The sequence below is a fragment of the Triturus cristatus genome, chromosome 7 (genome assembly GCF_964204655.1).
Source record: "Triturus cristatus chromosome 7, aTriCri1.1, whole genome shotgun sequence".
Taxonomy (NCBI): Eukaryota; Metazoa; Chordata; class Amphibia; order Caudata; family Salamandridae; genus Triturus; species Triturus cristatus.
Window position 1 is genome coordinate 1545950243 of NC_140590.1, and position 21389 is coordinate 1545971631.

Here is a 21389-nt window from a genome sequence, read left to right on the forward strand (position 1 = left end):
GTGATTTCTGGCTTCATCTGATTAGTTGCTCTGTATTTGGAGCGCAGTGCAGCGTCTCTATCGACCCCCTCGTCAGCGGGTTTGGTAGGCGTTTTGAATATGCTTTGATTCCTGATGATGCCTTTGATTTCTTCTGCAGCTGGGTATGGGCTGGAGCAGGGCTTTGACCCCACATGTGTAGGTCACAGACTCCTCTGCATCGAATCTGGGCACACATGGCACGCATGAGTAGTTTGCCATATCTTTGCAAACTCTCAGGGAGAGCAGTCTTATCCTCTCCTCGTAGTCAGTTGTAGTGTCTTCCCCAACCCAGGAGCACGCAAATGAATTACGCCACATGGGAGCTGAGATCAAGTACTACTTTATTCTTCAGCATACACTCACACACTGCACATTACCTCATACTCCTCATTAACCACACCCTAACACCTCCCTACATATTATGTATTTCCTCTTCAGAGTCCACCCAGAACCATGAGGATCCTAATGATCATAACATCAATATGCTACACTAACCATTACAACAATCATCAATACCAACACTCAGAAGCTATTCTTAACCATGCTCGTAAAAACCGACAACTGATCTGGAACGGAAACAAGATTATTTTCACACAGGATTACTCTAAACCTACTGTCGACATTAGAAAAGGTTTTCTTACTCTGCGTGACAAATTAAGAGACAGAGACTTCCAGTTCTCCTTTGTTGGGCCAACCAGATTCAGAATCATTGACAGTGACAAACACCATCATTATTTCAATGTCCCTAGGGACCTTGCGAAATTTTTAGAGGCCCCAGCCTCTCAGGACATGGATACTTCGCAATCTCATACTAATAAAAGGAAATCATCCTCATGTCCATTTTAAAGGTTGGAAAAGGGTTTGTTATCCTCTGTAACTAAGTGTGACACACCTAAATCTTCCTCTGCTTACAAAGTCATTTTTGATGTTGCAGTTACGTGGTTTGTTTTTGTTATTCACTTTGCGGAAAATGCTATGTTTCAAGATTTTGTATAACCTAATATAAACTTCACACGGTGACTATAAGTAGTTAATATGATTCCCTCCGGTTGTTTTGTCTTCGGAATGGTATCCTTTTACTGTCACATTAGCCAGTTTACATAAGATACTCTGGGAGACTGGCAAATTTTAGCCAATCATTCTGCTGATTCTCAATGAGACGGGTTGGTGGGGGGTGGAGGGCTGAGGAACTCCAGAGATTATGGTCAGTTTTTGCAACCCTGGGGATTCTCAGATTTTTCTTCTTCTTCTTTGTCATTTTTGTTTTCTGTACCTTTGCTCTTCTTCTTCTCTTATCACTCACTTCCGTCCTTTCTCTGAATCTACCTATTACTGAGTTTGATGCGCAAGAGCACCTGCGGGATTTGATTCTTACTGATAACTATGCACCTTGTTTTTGGAGTTGTAATGACTTATGTGGAAGATATTATGTGCATCTTAATTTCACGTTGCCCTCTCACATGGTCAATATTTGTTGCAAGGATGTTATGTCTAGCTCACCAGATATACGAGTTGTTATGAAATGGCTGATAATAGACCACATGTCCTAGCAGAGGATCTCACTATTGTGTCCTTAAATGTTAGCGGACTTAACCATCCGATTAAAAGACTTTTTCTTTTTTTACTATTTGGCCAAAACCAAAGGAGACATTGTTTTGCTACAAAAAACTAAACTGTCTAGAGAGGACACTAATCTTATTAGATGTAATTGGATTTCGCAGATGGCTTGTTCACCAGCTGACCATAAAAAACAGGGTGTAATTACGTTAATATCAAAAAAATCTAACATTTTGCTTGTGTCACAGTCATGTGACGATGACGGTAGACTTTTAGTGACTCATTTGAAAAAAGGAGAGGATCTAATACATGTAGTAAATATATATGGCCCCAACTCTGTGTAAGGATCTTACCCGGTCAGAGTTCCGCAGGGGCGTCATGCAACACCAAGTCCCAATGTAGAGAAAGTCCCAACCTTCCACCTCCCTCTCTGCCTCTATCAAGCCCTAGAGCACAGAGGTGGCGGCGGAAAGAAGGGGAACAAAACAAGGATAAAAGGGGAAACACAGGACTGTGGTCTTCTTCCTTCTGCTGTGTCTTTATGCAACTGTGGTTATGTTCGTGAAACAGTGATCTGTGAATGTGAAAAAAGAACAATATAAGTGACTCTACAAACCTATGAAGACCCTAAGACCCCCACCCCTTGTGTAGTTATGCCTATCAGAATACCTAACGGCTAGAGGTCCTCCGCTACCTATGGAGATGCACAGGAGATCAGAAGAGGTCAAGCAAAGGCAAGGCAAGTCGTAATCTGCTACTGGAGTGGATGCAGTTCGACCCTACAACATAAGAAGGACTCAATATAACAGTTCATCAGCTGAAAGTCTAAAGAATCCCAAAGTCCCTCCCCACTTATCTTACTTGGAGAATCCGGGGGAAAATCACAGTAGACACAAGGCACCTGGAGAGGCTTCTTCGTGTAGATTCCAGACACATCAGCAGGAGAAGTGCACTTAAAGAAGGAGGGGAGAATCTGGCACTCGCTGGAGGTCAGCCTACCACAGGGATAAATGGTAGGACCACAACTGGCCTCGAAGATGGGGGGAGACAGGGCAGAGACACCCGGCCGGCCCGCGGGACAAAATCCGGCAAAGTGGGCGGAGCGCTCTGGTCCCTGTGAGCTCGGATCCCAAAACAGGAAAGTATCCGGAAGGACGGGGCAAAAAGAAAGAGAACAGCGGTACCGCAAAATATACAACAGAGCTCTGCTGGCCGAGAAAAAACACTCAGCAATACGTCCGAATAACGGACTGTCCGATTCGCTCTCCAAGAAAGAAGACGGAGAGGCAAGGAAAGATGAGATTCCAAAACGGACGCCGAAGCGCCCGCGCAACAGGAGCAAACCGGAACCCGGAAGCAGGAACAGGAAGTTCATGGAACAGCCTGGGGCAAACACTAGAACGCGAAGCCCCGAGCCTTCCGAATGGCAGGCTTTTCTACTGGCCTGCCGCCATCGCGCGTGCGCGATAGCCAGACGCTGCAGATGGTTCGTCACCAGAGGAGGAGTGGTCGCGGCAAGCATGACAGTACACCCCCCCTAACGCACCCCCCACGGGTTTGGGTTTCTGAGGATGTCGTCTGTGGAACAATCGTATCAAGCGAGGAGCATGCACCTGGCTGGCAGGTTCCCAGGTGCGATCTTCAATGCCATACCCCTTCCAATGTATCAAGTATTGTAGACGGCGTCTACTCCGTCGGGAGTCAACAATGGATTCTACCTCATATTCTTCTCCCCCGTCAACCAATACCGGAGGAGGGTGAGCTGGTAAACGAGTACCGGGTTCCACAGGTTTCAGGAGGGAGACATGGAAAACAGGGTGTACCTTGATGGTTTCAGGGAGTGTTAGTTCCATAACCACAGGATTGATGACTCTAGAGATCGGGTATGGTCCAAGGAACTTAGGTTTAAATTTACAGGACCCCTTCAATGGAATGTATTTGGTAGACAACCATACCTCATCGCCCTCCTTATAGTCTGGTTCTAACTGTCTATGGCGATCTGCTCCTTTTTTGTACGCTTCCTTTGCTTGTTCTAAGTTTGACTGTGTCAGCTGGTGTATACGGTGGATTTCTTGAACGAAGTCACTAACTGCTGGTGCGTTACAAGAGGAGGCTCTAGGTGATAGAAAAGCCTTTGGATGATAACCATGTGAACAAAAAAAAGGAGTGTACTTCGTGGATGCATGTTGGCTGTTATTATATGCGAACTCCGCCACCCATACCATCTTATCCCACTCGCTGCGTGAGTGTAAAGACTGACTTCGCACGTACTGCTCAAAACACTGGTTGACCCTTTCGGTCTGCCCGTCTGTCTGCGGATGATGGCTAGAGGACAGTCTCACATCAATCTGCAGTAAGGAGCATAGCTGTCGCCAGAATCGAGAGACAAACTGGGCACCCCTATCTGAAATTACCACAGAGGGGAATCCGTGTAACCTGATCACATGCTGTAAGAAAACAGTGGCTAGTTCTGCTGCAGTGGGTAATCCCTTCAGGGGGATGAAGTGTGCCATCTTCGTAAACAAATCCACCACCACCAACAAAGTGTTAAAGCCCTTGATAGTAGGGGGAAGTTCCACTATGAAATCTAAAGACACCGTGTGCCAAGGGAAAGGAGGTGTGGGTAAGGGTTGGAGTAACCCAGAGGGGTGTTGCCGCGACACCTTGCTTTGAGCGCATACATGACAGGTCTTAACGTATTGTTCAGTATCCTTGCCCAGGGTAGACCACCAAAAGCGGCGTCGTACATTATCCAAAGTCTTTTTAAGTCCGGGATGACCGGCCAAGGGATGGGAATGACACCACTCTAAAGCTTGTTCCTGTAAGGCATGTGTAGGTAATACTAGCCCTCCCTGTACATATATGACCCCTTCTCTAGTCTCATACTCTGTGGTCTTAATCAACTCCTGCCCCTCGGGACCTTGCTGTTCCCTCACGACTTCCGAAAGGAAGTCGTTCTCGGATAAGGCTCCTATGATCTTGTCTGGCGGGATGATTAAGGGAGGTTCTGCCTTCTCTTCTGGTATCTCAAACCCTAAGCGAGACATAGCATCCGCTTTACCGTTCTTTCTACCCGCCCGGTACTGTATAGTGAAGTCATACTCACTAAAGAACTGTGCCCAACGGAGCTGTCTCATGGAAAGGGCCTTAGCTGATCGTAGAAATTGCAAATTACGATGATCTGTATATACAGTCACCGTATGTTTGGTTCCCAGTAGGTATTGCCGCCACTCTTCAAAGGCTTTTTTAATAGCTAACAACTCCTTGTCTCCCACTGCATAGTTGACTTCTGCAGGGGTTAGTTTGTGTGAAAAAAAGGCTACTGGATGCAATTCTCCTGAGTGTCTATCTGCTTGTGAGAGTACCCCACCTACTGCGACCTGTGACGCATCAGCCTCCAACACAAAAGGATAACTCGGGTCTGGATGTTGCAGTACTGGAGCTCGGGTGAAGGCCTCCTTCAGGGTTTGAAACGCTTTATCGGCTTCGGTTGACCAAATGAACGGGACCCCTTTTCTGAGTAGTTGCGTTATAGGGGCTACTAATCTGGAAAAGCCGTTGATAAAGCGCCGATAAAAATTGGCAAAACCGATGAATCGCTGAATGTCTTTGATCTTTTGAGGAGCCGGCCACCTTGTAATGGCCTCCACCTTTTGTGGATCCATTCGCAACCCCTTGGGAGAGATTATATACCCCAAAAAGGGAACCGATTGTACATGAAATGTACATTTTTCCAATTTGCAGTACAATTGATTGTCCTGCAAGCGCTGTAGAACCTGTCGTACATGTGAGATGTGTGCTTGTACAGACTGTGAAAAGATCAGCAAATCGTCGATATAGGCGATTACACAATTATCTAACAGGTCTTTTAGCACCTCATTTATAAAGAATTGGAAAGCAGAGGGCGCGTTGCAAAGCCCAAAGGGCATTACCAAGTATTCAAACAGTCCATACTTGGTACAGAAAGCCGTCTTCCACTCATCCCCCTCTGCTACCCGCACCAAATGATATGCCCCCCGTAAGTCCAATTTTGTGAATACACGGGCATCTTTTACTCTGTCTAGGAGGGCGGAGATGAGTGGAAGAGGGTATCTGTTCTTGATGGTTATTTTATTTAATGCCCTATAGTCAATGCAACAGCGTAGACCCCCTTCCCGTTTGGGAATGAAGAACAGAGAAGAAGAGGCCGGTGATTTGGAGGGTCGGATGAACCCTAAGGAAAGCATGTTGTCTAAATATTCCCGTAAATACAGGTTTTCCTTTTCCGTCAAGGAATAGACACGACTGAACGGTATCTTGGCTCCTGCTTGAAGGTCTATACGACAGTCATAGGGTCTGTGAGGCGGCAAGGAAGTGGCCTCCTTGGGGTCAAAAATAGCGTTTAAGTCTTGGTAAACCTTAGGCACCTCTTCTTTGTTCCCAGTACTTCTACTCTCTTGGTTTTGACTAACAGCCAGGGTGTGTGCCTTGCAACATTCTGGTCGAAACTGTAAAGTGGCCTTATGCCAATCTATGAGAGGATTATGTTTCCTTAACCAGGGTAGGCCTAAGAGAACAGGAAACTGAGGCGACTGAATAAGATCGAATTCCACCTGCTCCACATGATTGGTTTCTAGGAGAACTCTGATGGGTTCGGTCTTCTGTGTTATGGGCCCTGATTTTAACACACTCCCATCTATAGTGGTGACCGTCTCTCCATACCCCTTGTCCTGGGGCTGAATGCGGTGTTCCTGAGCCCATGTTATATCCATAAAGTTCCCTGAAGCCCCAGAGTCCAGCATGATTTGGGTTTCAGCCTGTCCTTGTTTCCATACCAAATCAGCAGGGACAAAAAAATGACCAGAGGAAAATGTGATAGGGTCAGAAGAAGAGACACTTAATCCAGATGTACCCGAAGTCCTTATCTCACAGGTCTCCGGGCTTCCTAGTTTTCCGACTTCTTGCCTGACACTGGTTTGGTGGGACAGGCCCTCAAAAAATGTCCCGCCTTCCCACAATATAAACAGAGCCAGTTTTCTCGCCGTCGGCGTCTCTCGTCCGGGGTTAAAGGTCCTCTCACTATACCGATCTGCATCGGTTCTGCTTCCTCTACTGTAGAGGGGACTTCAGGTCTTTTCTCCCTTATTGTTACTACCCGAACCTCTGTTTTACCTCCTCTCTCCTTCTTACGTTCCTGCAGGCGGTGATCAATCTGTACTGCCAGATCAATGAGGTCCTTACAGGAACGGGGAAGGTCCACTATCTGAGACAAGGCGTCTTTGATCTCGTCCCTCAGGCCCCTATAGAACAATGTACCACGTTTCTCCTCGGGCCAGTCTGCCTCAACTACTAACTTCTGAAAGGAAGAAATATAGGTGGCTATCTCATTAGTTCCTTGTTTTAAGGAAAGCAATTCCGTATCGGCTGTGAGAGTATATGTGTGTTTATCGAATAACTTTCTGAATTCGTTCTTGAAAGCCCCATAGTTCTGTAAAAGAGGGTCGTCTCGGTCTATTAATGGAATTGCCCAATTTGCAGCAGACCCCCCGAGGTATGATATCACAAACGCTACTTTAGCCTGATCTGTGGGGAAACAGGGGGCTTTACAAGTGAAATGCAGTTGACACTGGCTGATGAACGTGGCAAATTTGGAGGAATCGCCCGTAAACCTCTCAGGAGGGGCGAGAGGAATGGACGGAGGAGTATGGACCTGTATAGTGGGTGCGGAGTCACTAGCATGGCCTTCCCCCTGCCTCTCCCTCTGTATAGAATTTACTCGCAGTGCCAACGCCTGGGTCTCTGCCTGAAGATTCCCAATCATGTTGGCGAGATCCGCCAATGTTACGTGTTGTTGCTCCATGACGCCCGGGCAGAACACACCACGTGGGCTTTGCGTTCTGTAAGGATCTTACCCGGTCAGAGTTCCGCAGGGGCGTCATGCAACACCAAGTCCCAATGTAGAGAAAGTCCCAACCTTCCACCTCCCTCTCTGCCTCTATCAAGCCCTAGAGCACAGAGGTGGCGGCGGAAAGAAGGGGAACAAAACAAGGATAAAAGGGGAAACACAGGACTGTGGTCTTCTTCCTTCTGCTGTGTCTTTATGCAACTGTGGTTATGTTCGTGAAACAGTGATCTGTGAATGTGAAAAAAGAACAATATAAGTGACTCTACAAACCTATGAAGACCCTAAGACCCCCACCCCTTGTGTAGTTATGCCTATCAGAATACCTAACGGCTAGAGGTCCTCCGCTACCTATGGAGATGCACAGGAGATCAGAAGAGGTCAAGCAAAGGCAAGGCAAGTCGTAATCTGCTACTGGAGTGGATGCAGTTCGACCCTACAACATAAGAAGGACTCAATATAACAGTTCATCAGCTGAAAGTCTAAAGAATCCCAAAGTCCCTCCCCACTTATCTTACTTGGAGAATCCGGGGGAAAATCACAGTAGACACAAGGCACCTGGAGAGGCTTCTTCGTGTAGATTCCAGACACATCAGCAGGAGAAGTGCACTTAAAGAAGGAGGGGAGAATCTGGCACTCGCTGGAGGTCAGCCTACCACAGGGATAAATGGTAGGACCACAACTGGCCTCGAAGATGGGGGGAGACAGGGCAGAGACACCCGGCCGGCCCGCGGGACAAAATCCGGCAAAGTGGGCGGAGCGCTCTGGTCCCTGTGAGCTCGGATCCCAAAACAGGAAAGTATCCGGAAGGACGGGGCAAAAAGAAAGAGAACAGCGGTACCGCAAAATATACAACAGAGCTCTGCTGGCCGAGAAAAAACACTCAGCAATACGTCCGAATAACGGACTGTCCGATTCGCTCTCCAAGAAAGAAGACGGAGAGGCAAGGAAAGATGAGATTCCAAAACGGACGCCGAAGCGCCCGCGCAACAGGAGCAAACCGGAACCCGGAAGCAGGAACAGGAAGTTCATGGAACAGCCTGGGGCAAACACTAGAACGCGAAGCCCCGAGCCTTCCGAATGGCAGGCTTTTCTACTGGCCTGCCGCCATCGCGCGTGCGCGATAGCCAGACGCTGCAGATGGTTCGTCACCAGAGGAGGAGTGGTTGCGGCAAGCATGACACTCTGATGATCCGTCTTTTTGGACTAATGTAGTTAATACCTTAGAACAGAGGTCTTCAAACTTTTGGATGCCGAGACCCCCCGTCAACATTTTGAGGCGTAAGGACCCCCTCCTGACAACAATGTCTAAACCTGTTGACTAAATTGCGTGGGATGAAAATGTAAATGAGGTTATGTGATGCCGCGTATTTTGGGATAGCATTGCTTCATTATTTTGATATTTGTTACACACAGTAACGCTGAGGAAAGATTTCACCCAATCAGTACCCATTTATAACCAAAATACAGCAATTATCATCAGAAAGATTTCAAGTCATCCTTTGTGAAGGGCCTTCCACTCTGCAGCAATACGTGCTGCCACATTAGAAGCTCACCTGGCCCTGACCGGAAGAAGCATGGGTCCCTTAAAACCCTGGTGGTTTTGTGTAGAGTTAAGCCGTTTACCCATGCAGCTTTCCTCTCACCCCCTCCCTTCCATCCCTCTCTTCTCTCCTAACCCCGGATCCCTCTCTCACTTTGCAGGTCATTTTCTTTCACCCCTTTTTACAACTTCTGAACTCTCCCCATTCAACCTCTCACTTCACCTTTAATCACCTCTTGCCATTCTGTCCTTTCACTGCCCTCATCTCTAACAGTCTCTCACATTTATCTCATGGCCTCTCTGGCCCTGTCACCTCCCGTGCCCCTCAGCACTTCTCATTCACCTCGTCTCTTCATTCAAATTTTTGTCTATTTGTATCTTACACCTCTCCAGTCCCCCCATTCCTCTTTCACATCTCCCCTTTGTTCTAACAGAAGCCCTCACCTTTGGATCACACTCACTTCTTGCGTGTCCACACTTCTCTTCGGCAATTCACATTTCTCCTCATCCCTGACCTCTTTAATCAAATTCTCTCACTCCCTTGCTGTCCTCTCTCATTTTGGGTGCGGATGCAAGTTCAGAATGGGATGAATGAATGTATGATTACTGATGGGCTTGTTTGAGTGAGTTGCATATTGAGTAGTGAGGGGGACAGGTGAGTGAAGTGTCACATGAGTGCAGGATGAGTAGTGTACTCGTGTGACTACAGGTTGAGGTATAGTGTGAGCAGGACAAGTGCATTTTGAGTGCAGAGTGATCACTGAGTGCAAGGTGAGCGGGTGAATGGTGCAAGTGCATGGTGATCAGTGTGAGTGCATTGTGATCACTGTGAGTGCAAGGTGAGCGTGACAATAAAGGGCGAGAATGAGGAATGAGTTGTCTGAATGCAGGGTGCATTCCCAGACCCATGAAGTAACTCAGCATGTTATTGACGGGGCGTAGACTTTAAGATCTGAGTTAAACTATTGCGGCATTAATCGGGGATCGAGGGTGAAGGAAATTAATAATGTGCTGATCCTGCAACAAACTTCCAGTCCTATGGTTATGGTTACCAGCAGATTATTTTGATGGCCCAGTCGGTACAAAAAAAAGCAGTCACCTAAAGCGGTATTTTCAGCGCTTATCTGTGCATACTTCCCAGGGCCGGCTTTAGTGCTGGTGGTGCCCTGTGCGACAATGTTTGTTGGTGCCCCCCCAATGACCACCCCCACCACGAATTCTCTCACTAGCACCCTTTAACAGTGACCAAGTCTCCATAACCCCACACTCTCAGATGCATTGAATTAGTTATATAGTGCCACTCATACCAGTGTAGGGTGTCCGAGCACTTTGCATCACACACACATTACACAAAGACAATCAATCATAAGTGTGTAAATCAGTGTATAGGAAATGTTACATAAGCCAAAGGACTAAAAGTATAGGAGTCACATGTCATCCATACTGGTAGGCAGTATAGTTCAAGAGTGCTTGGTGTGGAGAAGCACAAACTCAGAGTCGAAAAAGAAACAGCATAGTTGGGAGTTTCCTTTAATAATAAGAATTGATTTCTAGCCAAATTAACCCTTTTTGCAACATTAATCAATGGTCTAATAAGGTATTCTTTGTAGTGTGCATGCAGTTCTGGGATGAAAGTTAATAACTCACTATTCTATATTAGGACTTTAAGTTATAAATTGCAAGTAACAAAAGGATGTCTCTTTTGAAAGCAGTAACCTGCTGATCTCTTCAAATCATACGCACTCTGTAATCTACTTGGTACACGTTCTTTGCAGCAGGTATATTAACCCTCTGCACTAACTTCACCGAAGTCAAAACCTCAACTATACAAAATGCTGATCTCTCTCCAGGAAGATAATTAATCACACCAGTTATCTTGACATTTATGTGAGGCCTGGTAATTGTGGGCGGAAAGAAACGCTGCAGCAGGTGCTTCAAAAGCACAATAAACTTTCACTCACGGCGCCCCCAGGAAGCCAACTTTGTATTCCTTTCCATGAAATGCATTTTCACACTACGGCAGTGAATGTAAAATCCAAATGTAAGGAATAGGCACAGTGGGGACCCAGGGGGTACTGGAACCAGCAAAAAAACCTAAGCCTCTGTAACCAGTTTACAAAGGCATGTTAAAATGCAAATGGTCTTTAAAGACCTGTGAAAAAACACGGGGGGGGGGGTGCCGGAGATAGGAATCCAGACACTGCCCAGCTGAGCCCCCAGCAGCTCAAGTTTCACTGCAGCATCCGGGCTGAGAAGACACAGGACGGGGGAAGTGTGGGGGGGGGGGGGGGGGCTGAAGCCCTTGGGCCTGGGCAGAAGTGTGACTGGGAAGGCGCGACCCCCTTTGCATCACTCCACGGCGAGGAAGAAGGTCTTCCTCGAAAGTAGCTCGTTGTAGTAGCAGGAGATTTCAATATTCCGCTAGACCCCATAATTGATTGACAGTCTGCTTGTCATTATCACCCTACAAGCTCACATGCTATAATTCAAACGCTCTGCTCTAAATTTAACCTAAAAGACCCTTGGCGCCTACAACATCCTGACACCAGAGATTATACCTTCTATTCCACTCCTCTTAATTCTTACACCAGGACCGATTATATTCTTATCTCCGGCTTTTATACACGTTTAATCTAACATTCAGATATAGCCCCCAGGTTGATGTCTGACCACTTGAGCATTTCTCTCAAATTGTCGGACTGTCATAATGAACCCGTGCCTAAAAGATGGAGGTTCAATAATGATGTTTTATCTGACCCAGAGGATAAAAAGAAAATCGTGGATGCTATTTCAGATTACCTCAGACATAATGATACACCGCTAACTAGCATTAACACTCTCTGGGATGCATTGAAGGCCACAATTAGGGGTACTATTATTGAAATTAAGACAAAAATAAATAAACATTTAAATTTGAGTTTAATTCAATTAGAAAAAGATATCAAGAAACTGGAATGTTCCCTCTCCATGTCATTACAAGACACTACTATACTTAAATTATTAACACAAAAGAAATATGAATATAATAAGATTTTAAGTGAGAGAACAGGTGTTTGGATCAATAAATTCAAAGCCCTCAATTTATGTGAAGCAAATAAGGCCGGAGAATTACTTGCTTCCTATCTTAAACATAAACAAAACCAGAATGTCATCTCATCTATTAAAAACTCTAATGGCCAAATGCACACGAAACACAAAGATATTCTTAATACCTTTAAAGAATATTACCAGGATTTGTACAAAAATGACCAGAACTTTAATCAGGAGGAATGTAACAATTATCTGAATAAACTTAATTTACCTCAACTAATTGCAGAAGACACGGATATGTTAGGGAAAGAAATTAGTATTTCGGAAATCGATAAGTCGATTAAATCATTGAAAGATAACAAAGCCCCTGGACCGGATGGTTTTACAGTTTCCTTCTACAAGACCTTTCTAGACCAGTTAAGACCAACTATGAAACAAGTGTTTAACCATATTGCAACTAGCGGTACTCCTTCTGATACTATGTCTGAAGCCAACATTAAAGTGATCCCTAAGGAAGGGAAAGACCCTGTTTTACCCAAAAATGATGGACCTATCCCCCTCATCAATGTAGACTTCAAAATGTATGCAAAGATTTTAGCGGTCCGCCTCAATAATGTTTTGCCACAATTGATAAATAGTTCCCAAGTTGGTTTCCTCCGTACACGTATGTCTAATGACAACACTCGTCTGTTATGCCACGTCCTAAAGAATGCTGCAATCAAGTCAGAGCTGTCTATCACTATTACACTAGATGCCAAGAAGGCTTTTGATAGAGTGTCTTGGGTATTTCTGGAGAGGTGTATGCACTCGTTTAATCTAGGCGAAGCCTTCGTCAACATTGTTATGTCTCTTTATTTAAAACCATCAGCCCGTATTGCTGTTAATGGCTCCTTATCTGAATCTATCACCCTGCAACAAGGCACTAGACAGGGTTGTCCATTGTCTCCATCTTTAGTTCTTTTAGCGCTAGAACCACTTATCCAAGATATTAAGCTAAACCCGAGTATTAAGGGGGTGGATATTAATGGCATCCACATCAAATTAGCCACCTATGCAGATGACATCCTGATAGTGACAAAACAACCAGAAATGTCAATTACGGCCCTGATGGATACAATTACAGCCTACTCCATTCATTCTGGTTATAAACTCAATAGAGACAAATCAGAAGTCAAACCATTAAATGTTCACTGTACTAAAGACATGTTAGGAAATTCTGGTCTAACATGGCAAACCGGTTATATAAAATAATTGGGAATCGAATTTGGCAATAACATAATTGATACTCTACATCAAAATTAGAAGGTTGTTTTGGACAAAATCAAAACACTTTTGGATTATTGGTCCCTGAAATTTGTCACGTGGCGGGGGAGGATTGAAATTATAAAAACATGGTTACCCCTATAGTTAATTATCTTATCTGCATGCTCCCGCTCCTCTTGACAGACGACTTTCACTACAAGCTGGATAATCTTCTTACTAAATTCCTTTGGCGAGGCAAAAAAGCACACATTAGTATTAAAAAACTGAGGTTTGACAAAACATTGAGGGGTGTAAATCTAGCTGATTTTAGACTATATCAGCTGGCTTTTCTAGTGAAACAGGGATCATATTGGATCACGCCACTGGCAGGTTATATACCTGTATGGCTAGAGATCGAGAAGGCTATCCTTAACAATCTCAATCCTCTTGCACTTCTCACCACCAATCGACTTTACCCATCTAGTTCCAAATCTATTTTTAAAAATACTAAATTAGCGCTCTTAAAGATAGATAAGAAATTGGAGAATAGTATTAAAGGGTCTAAAATAGAATCACTATGGTATAATAGTAAAATACTCTATAAAGGCAAGAGTCTTTGTTTTGAGACTTGGCTACAGAAAGGTGTCTTCTTCCCTTATCAGTTAGTAAATAATGCATGCCCAGTTACGTTTTCGGTTCTTCAAGGTGGACACAATTTAGCTGATATTTAATTCTATAATTTTCTGAAGATAAGAGCTGCTCTATCAAAAACCAAATTATCCACTGAACAGCCATCATTACCATTGTTTGTGTCGAAAATAAATAAACTGGGCCATCAGGTTTCTCAGATTTATAAATTACTTTGACCTAAAACCACTAATCTTAATAATAATATTGTAGCTTTCTGGGACTCGCACTCCTCTACCCCGATTTCTGAACCTTTGTGGTCTACCTTGTAAAGTTCTACAACACGCAATAAATATCTCTGGTGCTATCTCAAACCAAATCTTGGCTATTGCATAAAGCTTTTTGGACCCTTGCTCGACTATTTTCGTTAGGGATTCGTGATGATGCATTATGCTGGAAGTGTAATCAGGAAACGGGTGACTTAGCCCATCTTATTCTACATTGCTCTTCAGTGAAATCTTTTTGGAAAAAGATATTTGCTTTCTTGACTGATGTGTTTAAGTGACCTTTCGATAAAGAGTTTTCTTTCTTACCTATGGCTTTTTGAAGGCGAATATAGGTGCTGACTCTGACAAAGCTCGCCTTGATCTTCTGTTAACTTCTGCTGTGAAACTAGTTCTAAATAATTGGAAAGATACGAGTAAGGCAAACTACAAAGGATGGATACATTGGATTACCCATCTGAGGGGTGCAGATAACATTGCCTTATAAAACTCTCCTTGGAAACCTTCTTCAAGATCAATGTGGAATACTTTGGACAATTATTTTGACTCTCATTAACCTCCCAAGCTTGAATGTGTTGAATTATATTTCTATCTTCTAGATCGCTGTAGTTCTGTGCATCTTTTGGCAACCTATGCACTGTAGTTTTTTATATGATGCATTTGTCTATTTCAGGTTACTCTTGTGTTTACAAATATGTAACAAGTGTCAATTGTCAATTATCTAGCCCTTCTCCACATTTCCTTTTTTCTCTTTTTCCTTTCTTCATTATTATTCGACTATCGGAGGTTAGCGTTCTTGTGTGTATGGATCTAAATAGTCACATGTTGTTTTCTTTTCTGTACGAAAATTGCTGAACTATTTTTATGTTATCCTAACCTCGATATGTTGTTCATTTCTTTTCTTATTCTTTTGGAAAATCAATAAAGCATTTGAATTTAAAAAACAACAATCATCATTTATACATTTGCATAAGAAATGCACATTCTCTACCCTACCAACACCATATCTACAGGAACCAACTGTCTGGGATGGAAACCTCAAAACTGTTTGCAAGGTTATCTCCGGTTTACCCAATATGCGCGACAATGCCACACTAATGGTATATTGTGAACTAGATGCCAAAAAATTCCCAATATGCATGAAGGGATTATTTAGACTAAACGTTTAAAGTTAAATAAAAAATACTACAAATCCATAATCCAACTGTCTATGTGCTAAAAAGCTCGAAGCTGTCACAGATGATGACATGAATACGTGTCATTCATGATTGTTTTTGGTGCATAAAGGAAAATTAAAACATACATTTACGTATGAAAAACGTACATTTACATAAATAAAACATACAATACAAAAGGGCTTAATACTCTGCAGATATATAACCAGCTTCTTCTCTTTCTAAGGACATCATATACCCACTGTGTTCCTTGTAATCCAAAAGACAGACCATGATCACCTCGAATCATGGTTTGTAACTACGCGCTTGCACCCAACTGTGAACAAAGAGGTTGCCCCTGAGGACACAAAAAAAGCTCGTTCGCTTTTAACAAGTCTGTCCGCCCACCGGCTTCCGTAGTGTTTATCGGGGGTTGCTGCAGTAACAGGCTCGGGTTTCAGAAGGCAGGACCGAGCGGAGGGAGGCGGACAGTAGCTGCGCTGCAAGCCCAGCGCTTGCCTACTCTTAACCGCAGAACCATGCCCGGGATGCTGCTGCGGGAATAACTGCCGGATTTTCACGCTCAGCGGCGGCACAAGGGCAGGTAGGTGACCGGGACTCTGCAGTCAGTACACAGGAGGCATATTTAACACACCGGTGCCCACTCGAGTCCTGGAGCGGCTGGAAATCCCTCAAGCTTGAAATTGCGGCAGTTTGCCATTCTTCAACGCTTGATATGAACCTGAAGTGGGAGTGGAATTCTTGCTTTATTTAATTCCTACGGCTTGGAAAAATCCACCGTGAAACGGTTTGGAGGGAACAGTTCCACTTACAATATTTTAACCGCCATATCCTGTGGAAATTCCATTTCTTCACACACGTTTTTTTAATTGAACTTAAAGCTGGAATATACTTGGAAAGTCGGTAACATTTGGTTATTTGCCCCCTTTGTCACCTACCCTTGATTTTATTTTCTTTACATTTTTATTTTTTTCATTATTTTTCCTTCTTTTAAGGTGGGTGGCAAATTAGGTGACCCTCAACTTCAAAAAGCCACGGGGTTTAAAATACGTTCTCATCTTGAGATCACTGCCACCCAGTTGTCCCTTGAATGCGGGTGAGGTCTGGTGATTAAGAGGGTAAACCCCTTAAAGTGACCGCAGCACAGTAATTTTGGAAGATGGTGCAGTTTTGCAAAGAGGGTGAGATAATGAAAATCTATGGAGGAAAGTTGCTTTTTAAGAAACTGTATTTTATTGAACAGAGAGTGACATCTGCTGAGGACGATATGAAAGACGTGCATGTTCAATTGGTAATGATTTACCTATTCAGGTACTGGGTGTTTCCATGCAATGTCAAATTAGTTAATAAAATAAAATGCCCCATCAAGCACTGCTAGGTGTAGCTCGGTTATAGACAAAGGCGCGTTGCAAATTCGCTATACCCAAAAAGCCAAATTTCCCCCAAAAGGAATGCTGGGAAAAGCCATTCACTATTTTAGAGCGTTCGAGCTCTGCAGATGCGAATAGTAGTGTCCTGCTGCTTTAAGATATCTTACCAACCACCCACTCTCCTTTCGAAATGAGCCTTAAAATAGCTTTTGTAAGTCGCCACAAACATTACCCCATCATTCTTCCTCGTGGCACCTTCAGAATAGTAATTCAGCCGCTGTCACTCACTGCATCGCAGGCTCTATACTCTTCAAAGAAGCAATCACTTCATTAATTCAGTCTTTTTCGTACCATAGAAATATCTTCCCGATTATGCGTCGGGTTTTGTCTACTAGGGTGCTCTAGCTACGTATGGACTAAATGGAACATAGTTAATGTTTCTCATTAAACGAAAGAAAAGTATATTATTTAGAAACAAAAACCACGCTATTGAGTGAAGGGGCTAACCCTGCTTTCAGGCCAAGTTCACTCTGTGTTATTGCTCTAGAAATCTGCATAATTTACCATTCGTCGTTTCACTGTAAATCCTCCAACATTGAGGTACGCCTCTCCTTTTTATAACTGCTGCTTCTATAATTGAATTGTGTTGTACAATCTCTACTCTTAGTTCAGAAATATACCAGTGGTCGTAGTGTTTCAGCAAATTGTATATGTACCCCTTGGGAGATGGACGGGTATGCACCCCTTAATTACGAATCACAGGAGGCCAAGAAGCCTGTGCGTTGTCAGTTTGTGTTAACGCTCGTGTGTGAGATTCCTGTCATAACATACAACACGCGCATTTGAGGTTGTGATGTACATTTTAGGTTTTGCATCGTTGTCTTTGATTACAGGGGGGTCCATTTGAAAATAAACTTGTGTGTCTGTCTTTTGATTTGCAGTTGCTCACTCGTGGTGAGGTCCATTTTAGTTTTCATTGAAAGAATTCGGTGTATCATTGTGGTGTGTTTAATGATTGGTCTTCCATTAATCCCGTGTGTAGAAGGCCGTTGTTGGGACACTTTGTTGTTGCTTGAGTTGCACATTTAGCCTTAAAAAGGCACATGTATCAGTTGTGCTAAACCAGCCTGTACCGCCAGAAATCTTCATAAATATCGTTGCAAGAGAGTTTACCACATACTGTTCATTTATTGAGGATCAAAAGGACCCACACGGCATATTTTCTTGGCCTGGCATGTCATACCTATTTGATGTTACTAAAATATAATATTAGGCTTTGAGCCAGCCCTCTTATTCCATTTGGCCTGTTGTTGTCGTTCCTGTTCTGCCAACATCAACATACAGCTCGGAGCAATGAGTCAGCCTACTTCGTCTCGTGGCGAACTTCACTGTGACTGATGGCATTCTGCTCTTTCGCAAGGAGTACATCCTCACACAAAGTAGTTCCCTTAATCCTAGAGACTACCATGACAGTGTTTGTTTTTTGAGACCAAAACATATTTTTGCTTTTAGCTATTTTTCATTTATATTTTGGTGAGTGTCCAACAACTCCCACAACAATAATATGGCCCTCACACCAACATTCCACACAGAACACTCTCACTGGCTGATCAGCTAGGAACCAGGTAACAGGGAACATTAAACGCAACATGGAGATACTACACTTTTTACAAAAACCATGATGAAATACACATTAACATAGCTTAAAGGCCAACAGTCGCTACCAAACCTACTGCCTTTGTCTATTAATTTTGGGATAAGAGGTGAATTTTGCCTTATAAAAAGAGATGGGATATGATGTTAAATACACTTATCTGTCATTCTGTACACGCGTAGGCTACTTGTGAAAATCCTTTAAAATGTTCCCTGTGTTAATAAGACATTAGATATACCATGCTCCTGGTCTGTTGATCTCTTAATGGATCCTGACCAGGTAGCAATGCTGCCAAGTTGTTTTGTGTTACGTGACCCATGCATTTTAGCCAGCAGCTCTTTGGTTGATGGAGCTGATAGTTTTTAGGTCGAACTTTTGAGACCTTTTGTATATGCTTCAGTATATACTACTTTGTGGACTTACTGCTTTTGATTTGTTTGTGCCCTTTAAAAAACCTTACTTGCTAGTGGTCAATCCTTCCTATTTGCCCCTCCTTTTCATCAGTTACTCACTCCCACAGAGCAGTGCCCCAGTACTTGTACCTTTCCACTTGTCACATTGTAGCATCTGTTTAGGGACTACTTTTCTCTTTCTCTAAGAGCATTTGACAAAAGTGCTGGATGTTTTCAGTCACTCCGAGGTCCATTTCTGTAAACGGGGCTCTAAATCATGTTCTTATCTCCTTTATTGCTGTGCATTCGAAGACAGAGGTCTAATATTAGAGGCTGTTTTCTGAGTCCCCCTTTTTCCACCGGTTACTTCCAAGCACCCGAGCTGCCCCTGCTACCTTGTTAAGTGCCGTGTGCAATGCCTGCCGGAACATGCAGTACCCCGACACATGCAGGAACCTGCTGCTCGCAAGTAGAGTGCACTGAAAATGTGGCTACTGCAGAATGTGTCCCAGGGTCGGCAAACTGGACAGTGACAAAGTCAGTAGGAGCTCGGATGGATCTCCCTCTATTATTGAGGCTGAATCAGTCCCACTATAATCCGAATGTGTGACCTGTCTCCTGTTGAAATAGAACTAGACTCTGTTTACATGCTCAACAGTTTGGCACACGATACATTACCCTCCATCACAATTGCTCATAGCTGTGACTCCTCCTGTCCTTGCAGACCCCACTCGCAGACTGGTCACGTTGCATAAATAATATTAAGTAACGTTACTTCTGCTCTGGGACAAGATTCTACATGTTTACGGGCGACCTCAGCAGGATGATGGGAGTCCGTGCCGCCCTCTGTAGAGCTCCTATATGTACATTGAGTGTTCAGATGGCTCACTCTACCAAGTATCTGTCTGATTTCCCTCTTGCGGATCTCAGTGAGTGGCTACTCACCGTTTCAGGAGGTCACACCCCAGCATCTCACTAATGAGGCAGGGGTGCCTTTCTGATCCTCTGTCCAGTATAGGGCGGACCGCAGCGGGAAACTAGACCCGAGTAGCTCCCTTGCCCTGGAAGGTAGTTACACATGAGTGTAGCTCATGGGACTGGTGTAGTCGCTGCTTTCAGAGACCCCACACAGGCGCAATTACTAGTTTGGTTTTGGGCTTCCTATCTGGGAGTATAGGGGCTCTGCACAGGCCTACCCTTCACCTTCCCCCCTAAGTTACCATAAGTGCCTCCGAATCTAGAGAATGTGCCAGGCTTTGAAATTGTTTGTGTAAAATAAGTTTAAAATAGCTATCTAGGAATCATTGTAAAATAATGCTTTTGAGTTTTCTTAACCCCAGTGAAAGGGGGCATAAATGCACAGACCCTCCTCCAAATGCAAACCATAGTGACTTTCCACGAATAATCTAACCTAAAGCATACAAACACCAAAGTGTGTTCACATTCCCAGTCCCTGTTACATGTTGTATTCATTCAATACAAATCATTAAAACATCAAATTTAACACCAACATAGGTTCTTAAAGGCCAAAAACATACAGATCAAATCGCTGGTCTATCTATACACTTTATTATATTTCAGTTCATGATATCGTACCTCGATTTTTCCTTCGGTTGAACACTTTCCAGTGTATGATAAAAACGAGCATTGGCATAGCCAATAGGTCTCGCCTTTGGGACCTTATAAGTGTTTAGCCATGCACCTTCAGAGCACGTATGGCTCAAATAACACGCAGTTATCCAAGTGCCAAACATATGCATCTGGATTGGCGAAGCAGGATATGGCAACAAACTGGACTCTAGATTTCCGGCGTATGGCATTACTTCTCTTGTAGTCACAGGATCACATCTCAGAATATTGCCGCGGCTTTGGGACAGCAAATACATCTGGGCCACAGTTATTTTTGGGCTGAGGAGGGATGTTAGCAACGAGGCTTTAGATGTACAGGAACCAGTGCAGGCAACTGAGGCATGAATTTCAAGGATAACTGCAAAACTATTTGAAGAATAACTTGGGATTAATGCAAATTGCAAAGATGTGTGTGAGTGGAAGCGCTATATGAACTGCATGCACACACTGGCTTTAGAAGCACAGAAGGAGCTTTTGCTGATGCTGCTGGGACATCTGAAGAAGAAACTGGCTAAATTTGAGAAAGAAACAACTGCCATGTCCTTTCCTCGACTGACATTTAACGGACAGTCCAACCTCTCTTATTGAGACTACAGGATCAGTTCTGGTAAGAGCGAAAGGTCCAGTCGGTTTGGTCCAGTCGAGACAGGCATTTTCACTAATTTGTCACTCCCAACACAACGAAGGTACACTCAGCAAAGGAGATAATAGGTGGTCTCAGTCTAGAAATGCTCGGGGGGGGGGGAAGCTAGATCGTTCTACCCTATCCATTATTTAAATATTTCCATCAGCACAACGGAGATTGCTGTGAACAGAACACACAAGGGGAGGAGTATACTTTACTTTGGCATTTGTTAGCTTACGGCTGATAATGACTTTAGAAATAACATGGGTTGCATACGCAATGTCAGTACAGAGTTTCTGCTCTCAATGGGAAAAAGCATGCCTTGCTCACCACGCGCCCCCTCTCCCCAACCATCTGAC

The 21389-nt window shown here is 43.9% G+C and overlaps 1 protein-coding gene across 3 annotated transcripts in view; it reads left to right on the top strand.

Annotated features, from left to right (window-relative positions):
• The window catches only part of PKIG (cAMP-dependent protein kinase inhibitor gamma), a 657792-nt gene that overhangs the window by 151517 nt on the left and 484886 nt on the right, over positions 1-21389 (top strand). For 2 of the 3 annotated variants that reach the window (XM_085619330.1, XM_085619328.1), the window contains exon 1: positions 15789-15943. The exons of the other annotated variant lie outside the window; for it this stretch is intronic. The gene's annotated coding sequence lies outside the window, so the exon portion shown is untranslated. Of the gene's footprint in view, positions 1-15788; positions 15944-21389 lie in introns of those variants that run through there. 3 annotated transcript variants of the gene reach the window in all.